At 42.4% G+C, this 11,635-nt stretch overlaps 1 pseudogene; it reads left to right on the top strand.

The window, feature by feature from the left end:
* The window catches only part of LOC133659243 (double-stranded RNA-specific adenosine deaminase-like), a 21,077-nt pseudogene extending 13,664 nt beyond the window's left edge, over positions 1-7,413 (top strand).
* The last annotated feature ends 4,222 nt before the right edge of the window (positions 7,414-11,635 follow it).

The raw sequence follows: 11,635 nt of genomic DNA, 5'->3' as shown, positions 1-11,635 counted from the left end.
AAGCCCACACTAGTTATGTTGGTCTCCTCCAGCCAAAACACGGTTAGTATCACAGTGAGAACGACTCGTCAGTCTGCGTCAGGGTTTGATGGCTGTCCGCTTTCATTCAAGCTTTTTTACAATCTATTCAACTTTCCACACCGACTTGTCACAAGTCAAACTCCATGAAGACTGTCGGGGAGTTTACGTCGAGAGTTTAGTGTTGTCTGAGGGCATACCCGCACAAAAACGTTTGTTTCATTTTTGTTTTGGGTTAAAAAAAAATCAATGCGTCCCCACAGTGATGTGATTTCAATAGGTGGGTTGCATCCGGGCACTTCTTTATTTATTTATTTATCACTTCTGGGTTTCAGGCGATGGTCTAAGCCCCATTAGTCTGCTGTTTATTTACCTGAATCACTGCAGACTTAGGTTTATTTTGAAAGGTTTAGAGTAGAGATGTCCGATAATATCGGCCTGATAAATGCTCTAAAATGTAATATCGGACACTATCGGTATCGTTTTTTTAATCATCGGTATCTGATTTTTTTGGGGGTTTTTTAAATCAACATACAAAACACAAAATACACTTACAATTAGTACACTAACCCAAAAAACCTTCCTCCCCCATTTACACAAAAGGGTTGTTTCTTTCCGTCATTAAAGGCCTACTGAAATGATTTTTTTTAATTTAAACGGGGATAGCAGATCCATTCTATGTGTCATACTAGATCATTTAGCGATATTGCCATATTTTTGCTGAAAGGATTTAGTAGAGAACATCGACGATAAAGTTCGCAACTTTTGGTCGCTGATAAAAAAAAAGCCTTGCCTGTACCGGAAGTAGCGTGACGTCGCAGGTTGAAAGGCTCCTCACATTTCCCCATTGTTTACACCAGCAGCGAGAGCGATTCGGACCGAGAAAGCGACGATTACCCCATTAATTTGAGCCAGGATGAAAGATTCGTGGATGAGGAACGTGAGAGTGAAGGACTAGAGTGCAGTGCAGGACGCATCTTTTTTCGCTCTGACCGTAACTTAGGTACAAGCTGGCTCATTGAATTCCACACTCTCTCCTTTTTCTATTGTGGATCACGGATTTGTATTTTAAACCACCTCGGATACTATATCCTCTTGAAAATGAGAGTCGAGAACGCGAAATGGACATTCAGTGACTTTTATCTACACGACAATACATCGGCGAAGCTCTTTAGCTTAAATGCAGATAGAAACAAAATAAATAAGCCCCTGACTAGAAGGATAGACAGAAGATTAACAATACTATTAAACCATGGACATGTAACAACACGGTTAATAATTTCCAGCTTGGCGAAGCTTAAAAATGCTGTTGCTAACGACGCCATTGAAGCTAACTTAACGGGACCTCACAGAGCTATGCTAAAAATATTAGCGCTCCACCTACGCCAGCCAGCCTTCATCTGCTCATCAACACCCGTGCTCACCTGCGTTCCAGCGATCGACGGAAGGACGAAGGACTTCACCCGATCATCCGTGCGGTCGTCGGCTAGCGTGTCTGCTATCCAAGTCAAAGTCCTCCTGGTTGTGTTGCTGCAGCCAGCCGCTAATACACCGATCCCACCTACAGCTTTCTTCTCTGCAGTCTTCATTGTTCATTAAACAAATTGCAAAAGATTCACCAACACAGATGTCCAGAATACTGTGGAATTTTGAGATGAAAACAGAGTTTTTTGTATTGGATACAATGGTGTCCGAATACTTCCATTTCAACCATTGACGTCACGCGCATACGTCATCATACATAGACGTTTTCAACCGGAAGTTTAGCGGGAAATTTAAAATGTCACTTTATAAGTTAACCCGGCCGTATTGGCATGTGTTGCAATGCTAAGATTTCATCATTGATATATAAACTATCAGACTGCGTGGTCGCTAGTAGTGGCTTTCAGTAGGCCTTTAAAAAAAAACTTTTTCCAAATGAACAAATAAAATAATCTGATCTAGAGGTCAAGCTCTCGCCACCAGAACCCAAAAACTGTAAAGTTTGTATGTTTTCAGCAACATTTTAACTGTCATAAATGTGAACAAGAAGTTTTATAATAAGATGAAATAAAACTGACTCACCATTTGATGATGCTGGACGCAGCCAACCAGGAAGCTGTGCGGTCCTACAAGTGTAAAAAGAAGTTAACAGTCAAAGTTAACGGACGACAAATACATTTCTCACCGTTCATAACATGCAGAGGGAGGAGAGCCTCTTCACATTTTTTTTATTATGTCGACTTAAGCCATGTTGAACTGAGCAGCCAGGACTAGGGACGATGTTTGATAAGAAATTATCGAGTTTGAGCCCATTATCGAATCCTCTTATCGAACCGATTCCTTGATTCCCTTATCGAATCTAGATAGGTTGTTGTATATGGAAAAAAACACACAATATTTGGTTTAACAAAAGCTCACTTTTATTTTATAAGAAAAAAATTAAATAAAATAAATAAATATTGGCTGTTACCCCCCTAAAAAAAAAAAATATTGACTGTTGTTACCCAAAGTATATTAAGTGGGATTTTTCAGAAAAACAAATATATACAGTAACACAAAAACAAGCTGTCTCTGTGATCACTATAGGTAATAGCCATGCCTTGAGGCGTTTTTTCCGGTATATTATTTTTGCTGCTTGTGTGACATCACAGGAAATGACGTAGCTCAGTCATTAGACTGAGCTACGTCATTTCCTGTGATGTCCCACAGGGCATTTCTTGTGGGACGGGATTCGTTCCCAGGGATTCGAATAAAGAACCAACTCTTTTTCTTTACTATAGTGGCCTCGATAACGAGAACCGGTTCTCAAAAAGGGATTAGAGTACATGGAATCGGTTCTTTTCTTATCGAACGGTTCTTTTCTTATCGAACAACCGGGAGAACCGGTTTCGAACATCATCCCTAGCCAGGACGCATGAGTTTCATTCAAAAACTTCAGGCTTTTGTGGTCATATTTTTTTATTGACAGAAAAAGAAAACAATTTGTATTCTTTTTCTTGACACAGACATGCTTTTTCCATCTGTGTTTTTTACATCTCACTTGAAAATGTATTATATCTTTCCAACCTTTTCTGTGGATTTTTTATTTGACTCGGATTTATTTTTACTTTAATTTGACTTCTTAATTTTGTTTGACTTTGGTAGCTTTTATAATCTTGTTTGTTCTTTTATACATTTTTTGTGACATTTTCTACTTGTGTTGAGCGTATATCTCAGAAGCATTTTAGTAGTGAGTACTTCAAAGAAGCAGTGCTTGAATAGAATAAGATCTTGTTAGACACAAATATGTATTTTTGGCCCGAATTCCAGGATTCAAATCTAACTTTCATTTCAGTTTTTGCAGTGAAAAAAAAAACACTATTTTCAGATCCTTTCAGCCATAACAAGAATGTGCTGTACTGGTCTTGGCACACGGGTCTCTGGCTTGACACATTAAGACTCTGGCTTAGGCCCCGTTTACACTAAGCCAGATAAGGTTATCCAGGGTAAATCCCACCTAACCTTATCCGTGTCCACACACAACAATGCCCCCGTTTCAGACCCCTGGGGGGGGGCGGAAACAAATATACAAACTCCACCTCAGCGTCCATCTGCTCCAAGCTCTCCACTATATGACTTTACTTCACTGTCAAGTTATTTAAAAGAGCTATGTTGTAAATAGTTTGCTGTGCATTTTACATTTGTTTGCTGTGTTTGTGTGCAAGTTTTTAAATTAAAATATATCTCCTTTGAACAACATCCAGTGTTGTGGTATTTCAATTAACTACAATCCAGTGTGCTGTGGAGCCCTACCATAGGGCTTGCACGTTCGAGCCGTCCTTGCAAAGATATTTAACTCCTTCAGCAAAGTCAGCAACCATTAAAAACTAGAGATGTCCAATAATGGCTTTTTTGCCGATATCCGATATTGTCCAACTCTTAATTACCGATTCCGATATCAACCGATACCGATATATACAGTCGTGGAATGAACACATTATGCCTAATGTTGTTGTGATGCCCCGCTGGATGCATTAAACAATGTAACAAGGTTTTCCAAAATCAATCAACTCAAGTTATGGAAAAAAAATGCCAACATGGCACTGCCATATTTATTGTTGAAGTCTCAAAGTGCATTATTTTTTTTAACTTGCCTCAAAACAGCAGCTTGGAATTTGGGACATGCTCTCCCTGAGAGGTGTGGGGGGTAGCGGGGGGTGTATATTGTAGCGTCCCGGAAGAGTTAGTGCTGCAAGGGATTCTGGGTATTTGTTTTGTTGTGTTACGGTGCGGATGTTCTCCCGAAATGTGTTTGTCATTCTTGTTTGGTGTGGGTTCACAGTGTGGCGCATATTTGTGACAGTGTTAAAGTTGTTTATACGGGCACACTCAGTGTGACCTGTATGGCTGTTGACCAAGTATGCCTTGCATTCACTAGTGTGTCAAAAGCCGTAGACATGTGACTGGGCCGGCACGCACAGGCAGTGCCTTTAAGGTTTATTGGCGCTCTGTACTTCTCCCTACGTCCGTGTACATTTTACTTTTCGAAACAGATACCGATAATTTCCGATATTACATTTTCAAGCATTTATCGCCGATATCGGCAGTCCGATATTATCGGACATCCCTAATTAAAACATCCTTTTTGGTAATTGTTGCAATTGTGGACCTATTTTTGCTGTACATGTGCGCCAATCCATGTTAGGATAAACAGGATGTGACGATTCAAAATGTGGTTTCACAGGAAGTGTAGTGATCAAAAATGGCTGCCACCGTAGAATATCCGGCGGCAGACAAAATGAATAAATAAAAAAAATTTATTAAATGACCGTACACCAAGACTTGGGTCGCACACAGAGGCACATTTGGCTCGATTTCAACGTTCGTAGAGCGAAAATAACGCAAATAGGTGTGTTGGTGAATTGAGGTTCAGCTGTATTTGTGCTACAAATTTAAAACAGGAAGTGAACATGTGTTAAAAAAAACTGCTATGAAGTGGAAAGGGGGTAGGATTAAATAAGCTTAGCTTCTGCCTACTCCTTTTTGAGCATGTTGTAAAGGGAAATGGAAACTGCTTTCATGTTTGAAATAAACTTCAACAGTTGAGTGTCTTTGAAGTGACAGTGTATACATTATTGTTCAGTTTAGTGCACGGGTGTCAAACGTACGTCCGGCTAGCGATCAGGTTTTATCCGGCCCGCGGGATGAGTTAGCCAAGTATAAAAATTTGCCGAAATTTAATGAAAGAAACTGCATTTCTAAATGTGTCCACTAGATGTCGCAATAGCAATTATTTGCATCCTTGTAGATGATGCTACATGTGTAAAAAATATATATACAAACCACTTGATGTTAGTGCACCAGTCGAGGAAAATGAGCAAATTACATAAACATCCTGTAATTTGATTTTGATATTTTTTCATCTTGATAGATTGGAAATTAACACCAATGACTTGACTGATGAACATTATCACAATTTATTCAGAAAGTGTAAATAACGACAAATAAAGAGTACTATTAACCGCAACATGTAAGTGTAAAAAAACAACTAGAGCTGTCCGATAATATCGGACTGCCGATATTATCGGCCGATAAATGCTTTAAAATGTAATATTGGAAATTATCGGTATCTGTTTCAAAATGTAAAATGTATGACTTATTAAAACGCAGCTGTGTACACAGACGTAGGGAGAAGTACAGAGCGCCAATAAACCTTAAAGGCACTGCCTTTGCGTGCCGGCCCAGTCACATAATATCTACGGCTTTTCACACAAACAAGTGAATGCAAGTGTCACACCCCGCCTCGGGTGAAGGTAATGTAACCTTTGCAAACCAGACTTTCAAATCAAGGATGGCAAGGCACGCAGTTAGTAACAGTTTACAAACATTTATTGAAATCCCAAAAGGTGAACAGGAAGAAACAAAGCACCCACAATCTGTAACAGTAATAGAGGCAATATTAGTATCGTATATTATATATAGTACATTTATATTCTAAATACATTTCAAAGGTGCATGCGTTAAATAGGCCTATATAATTCATCAAAATAAGCATATTAAAAATCAAATAATCAAAATGTAAATCATTATATGAAAATACATATATTCACAATCAAAGGTCAATAATCAAATATGTCAAAGTAAATAAATAACAGATATTAAGAGCTCTCATCAGGCTTATCAAGAGGTTAGACATGAACCATAACTTGTCTTTTCTCTCTCTACAATGTCAGATGGGATGGCCCTGTAAATTGTGCAGCACTGTTGTACCAACCAAGAGTGGTTTTTTAAAGCATTACAGACTGCACCATGGGACCTTTGGACACAGCCATGCCTTGCATTCATGTAGGTTGCCCATGTACTTTTAAATAACGAAAATTGTATACCAAAGCAGACTGAAACGGGGACAGAGACCAGCGAGGGACAGTGCCTCAGATGATATACCAGAATTCCTGAATGCCCTTTGCAAGTAGACACTCTTAATAAAGCGGCAGATATGGCCAACCCTGTGGGAACTGTTGCTGTGTCTTTGTCTGCCCCGCCGGCACAGAACCGATGGTCAAAATTACAAGAGGTTCAGCTGACGCACAATTTCTGGGCCACAGCTGTGAGTTCCGACTACTGAACCAGTCAGGACCCTTCCATGACCCAAGATTCCACATGCAGGTGATGCTGAACGGGAGACTGTTACCAGTAGGTAAGAAGGTTGCGAAAAAAGACGCTGCTGCCATCTTGCTGATTCTCTTCGGAGAAATGCAGGGAGGGACTTCTGGAAGTGAAGGAAGTACTGCAGGTATAGACCAGGATAAAATGGACATACTCTCCAAATCTAGTGTTCCCATTGAAGGCTCAGGGGATATTTTTGGGGCTGGGAGTGTGGAAGTGATGGGATGGCTGAGGGATCCCGCTCTCTGCCTGGGGGGGAAGAATCCGGTGTCGGTCTGATGAAATACAGCCAACGTAGCGGCAACCCCATTGAATTCCCACGGTTCATGTACAAAGTGAAGGTTGGAGAGTGTTTGCTGATGGCTCAGCTCTGAACAAGAAGGCAGCGCCCCAGCTGGCAGCAGAGGAGGCTGTCAAATAATGGCTGACGGGAGGCTGCAGCTCAACAAGACGGCCGATGAGCTGCGAGCAGCCCACAAGGCAGGGCTTGGCGACCTCATCAAGCACCTGAACAACAACGCAGTGTCAGGCCTTTTGGAATACGCCTGGGCCAGAGGATTTGCTGCTGAGATCCGCCTGGTGGGGCAATACAGGTCTGCACACAAGCCTAAGTTCACCTAACAGGTCAAACTCTGTGGACGCTGGTTCCCTTCGGTGTGTGCGTCCAACAAGAAGCAGGGCAAAATGGAAGCCGCCGACGCTGCTCTACACGTTCTGATTGGCGAGGCAGAGAAGGCTGCCCGGACTGGGGAGCTGATCACTGCTGAGTCAAACATGAGCAGCATGCTGGAAGCCCAGGCAGACCGATGCGTGGAGCTGAAAGATTGGGAGCAACGCTGGCAGGAAGACAAAACTGGCTTTCACCAGCCCCATATACACAAGATGCTTGAGGGCAACGTTGACAAAGTCCTGCACGGGCGGACTGGAGTTCGCTTCTTTTTCCCCATCTGTGGAAAAGCTGTAGACATGAAGTGGCTGGCAGACATGGGACATTCTGTGGTCGGAGTGGAGATTTCTGAAAAAGCCATTCAGCAGTTTTTTGGGCCTTGTCGGAGATAATGGTCAGGTGGCAAGGAATCTCTGGACAGCGACGCTTAAAGACTAGGAGTTCGATGTGGGCAAGTTCTGGGTTTGGGCGACTGCTCACAACTATCAGGAGTACGGTTAGCATTTTGGTTAGTGAGTGAGTGATCTAGGCTAGGCCTTTTACAGACAGTTTTTAACTCCTGGAGTTCACGGACTAGGACAGCTTCCCTACGTTGCTGTCCAATCAAAAAGTCTTGGAACATGTTAACCAGGGTAGGTTCACCTAACACTCTGTCCTTGGTGGCTCAGCAGACCACCTAGCCTTCCCAGACCCCTCCTTATGCTGCTTACGCCTAGCCCCAAAGTTCTCAAAACCTTTGATGTCTTCCATCCAACTTCACGCTCCTCAGCCATAGTCCTCCCGTCCAGCCTCATCGCCGTGGCCCCTCGACCAGCCATCTCATTAGTCTCCTCTGTCATTGCCACCTCCGACACTTGGGATCTCAAACCAGTTCTGGCCCGCCCTCTGCCAGGTTTGTTGTAAACTCTGCGGCTTGCCATCCCACCACTGCCACCATATGTCACACCCCGCCTCGGGTGAAGGTAATGTAACCTTTGCAAACCAGACTTTCAAATCAAGGATGGCAAGGCATGCAGTTGGTATCAATCAATCAATCAATGTTTATTTATATAGCCCTAAATCACAAGTGTCTCAAAGGGCTGCACAAGCTACAACGACATCCTCTGTACAGAGCCCACATATGGGCAAGGAAAAACTCACCCCAGTGGGACTTCGATGTGAATGACTATGAGAAACTTTGGAGAGGACCGCATATGTGGATAACCCCGCCCCCCCCAGGGGAGACCGAAAGCAATGGATGTCGACTGGGTCTGACATAATATTGTGAAAGTCCAGTCCACAGTGGATCCAACACATCAGCGAGAGTCCAGTCCATAGTGGGGCCAGCAGGAAACCGTCCCGAGCGGAGACGGGTCAGCAGCGCAGAGATATCCCCAACCGATGCACAGGCTAGCCGTCCACCCGGGGTCCCGACTCTGGACAGCCAGCACTTCATCCATGGCCACCGGACCTGTGCAACGCCCCCTCCCCAAGGGAGAGGGGAGCAGAGGAGAGAAGAAAAACGGCAGATCAACTGGTCTAAAAAGGGGGTCTATTTAAAGGCTAGAGTATACAAATGAGTTTTAAGATGGGACTTAAATGCTTCTGAGGTAGCATCTCTAACTGTTACCGGGAGGGCATTCCATAGTACTGGAGCCCGAATAGAAAACGCTCTATAGCCCGCAGACTTTTTTTGGGCTCTGGGAATCACTAATAAGCCGGAGTTCTTTGAACGCAGATTTCTTGCCGGGAGATATGGTACAATACAATCGGCAAGATAGGATGGAGCTAGACCGTGTAGTATTTTATACGCAAGTAGTAAAACTTTAAAGTCACAACTTAAGTGCACAGGAAGCCAGTGCAAGTGAGCCAGTATAGGCGTAATATGATCAAACTTTCTTGTTTTTGTCAAAAGTCTAGCAGCCGCATTTTGTACCAACTGTAATCTTTTAATGCTAGACATAGGGAGACCCAAAAATAAGTTACAGTAATCGAGACGAGACGTAACGAACGCATGAATAATGATCTCAGCGTTGCTAGTGGACAAAATGGAACGAATTTTTGCGATATTACGGAGATGAAAGAAGGCCGTTTTAGTAACTCTTAATGTGTGACTCAAACGAGAGAGTTGGGTCGAAAATAATACCCAGATTCTTTACCGAGTCGCCTTGTGTAATTGGTTGTCAAATGTTAAGGTGGTATTATTAAATAGGTGTCGGTGTTGAGCAGGACCGATAATCAGCATTTCCGTTTTCTTAGCGTTGAGTTGCAAAAAGTTAGTTGACATCCATTGTTTTATTTCATTAAGCCACGCCTCCAGCTGACTACAGTCCGGCATGTTGGTCAGCTTTAGGGGCATGTAGAGTTGGGTGTCATCAGCATAACAGTGAAAGCTAACACCATATTTGCATATGATGTCACCTAGCGGCAGCATGTAAATACTTAAGAGTGCAGGGCCAAAAACCGAACCCTGGGGAACTCCGCACGTTACCTTGACATAGTCCGAGGTCACATTGTTATGGGAGACACACTGCATCCTGTCAGTAAGATAATTGTTAAACCAAGACAAGGCTAAGTCTGACATACCAACACGTGTTTTGATACGCTCTAATAAAATATTACGATCGACTGTATCGAAAGCGGCGCTAAGATCAAGAAGCAGCAACATAGATGACGCATCAGAATCCATCGTTAGCAATAGATCATTAGTCATTTTTGCGAGGGCTGTCTCCGTAGAGTGATTTGCCCTGAAACCGGATTGAAAAGGTTCACAGAGATTGTTAGTCACTAAGTGTTCATTTAGCTGCTGTGCAACAATTTTTTCGAGAATTTTGGAAATAAACGGAAGGTGGGAGACCAGTCGGTAGTTTACCATGAGGTCAGGATCGAGGTTAGGTCTTTTGAGCAGAGGATGAATAACCGCTTTTTTTGAATGCTAGGGGAACAGTGCCGGAGGAAAGTGATAAGTTTATAATATTTAACACTGATGGACCTAATACAAAAAGCTCCTTGATAAGTTTTCCAGGAAGTGGGTCAAGTAAACATGTTTGTTTTATCCCACTTACACGCCGTAATAATTCCTCTGTTATTTCATCAAAAATAGAGAGACTATTTTGGAGGGTGGTATCTGTCGTATATACAGTCGTATTTGTGTTAGTAGAACCCAGTTGTAGCTGGGATGCATTGTCTTTAATCTCCTTTCAAATGAGTTCAATTTTCTTATTAAAGAAATTCATAAAGTCATCTGCCGAGTGGGTGGAGCTACTGGGAGGAGTCCCTTGTTGGGTTAGTGATGCTACTGTACTAAACAGAAATTTAGGATAGTTTGTTGAGGCGGATGAGATTTGAGTAATATTTAGCTTCAGCTAAGGTAAGCATGCGTTTAAGTTATTAAACTATCACTCCATGCTTGATGGAAAACCTCAAGTTTAGTCGTGCGCCATTTGCATTCCAGCTTTCTACATGATGATTTATGAGCTCTAATTTCTTCTGTAAACCATGGGGTGCACCTTTTAGGGGCAATTTTTTGCTTTAGCGATGCTATACTATCAGTGGTTTCGCGCAGGGCATCGTCAAAGTTGTTAGTGAGGTTATCAATAGATCGCCATAATTTGGGAATAGTGCCATTACCGAAGGCAGTAGGTCAGCAAGAGTCATCGTTGTGGCAGCATTGATGCGGCCGCTATAGCAGTTATTATTATTAGCTTGTTGACCGAGTCAAAACTTCAAATTTTATAAGGTAATGATCGGACATTACTTTAGTATATGGAAGTATCAAAATTTTGGAGGTGGTGACACTCCTGACAAGCACTAGATCTATCTAGCGATGCGTTGGTTCATGTATTATTTGTGTAAGACCACAGCTATCAATTATGGTCTGGCGCGCCACACAATGAGGATCCGATGGGGTATTCACATGGATATTAAAGTCCCCCATTATAATTATATTGTCGGCGTGCGTCACTAGATCAGCAACGAACTCTGAGAATTCACTGATAAAGTCCGAAAAGGGCCCAGGGGGGTGGTAGATAACAGCCAGGTAGAGAGGTAGCGGTGTGACAAACCTCATAGTAAGCACCTCAAACGATTTATATTTATTATTTAGGTTAGGGGTAAGGTTAAAGTTTTCATTGTATATTAGTACGACACCCCCTCCCCTTTTAAGAGGACGGGCAACATGCGCAGTCTGTATAGTTAGGAGGAGATGCCTCATTTAACGCAAAAAAATCATCTGGTTTGAGCCAGGTTTCGCTAAGACCAATGACGTTAAGATTGTTGTCTCTAATGACCTCATTAACTAATAACGCTTTGGGAAACAATGATCTTATGTTTAAAAAGCCCATA

Source organism: Entelurus aequoreus, linkage group LG10, assembly GCF_033978785.1.
Source record: "Entelurus aequoreus isolate RoL-2023_Sb linkage group LG10, RoL_Eaeq_v1.1, whole genome shotgun sequence".
Lineage (NCBI taxonomy): Eukaryota > Metazoa > Chordata > Actinopteri > Syngnathiformes > Syngnathidae > Entelurus > Entelurus aequoreus.
The sequence above is the reverse complement of the archived record's forward strand: the minus strand, read 5'-3'. Positions and strand labels throughout refer to the sequence as shown.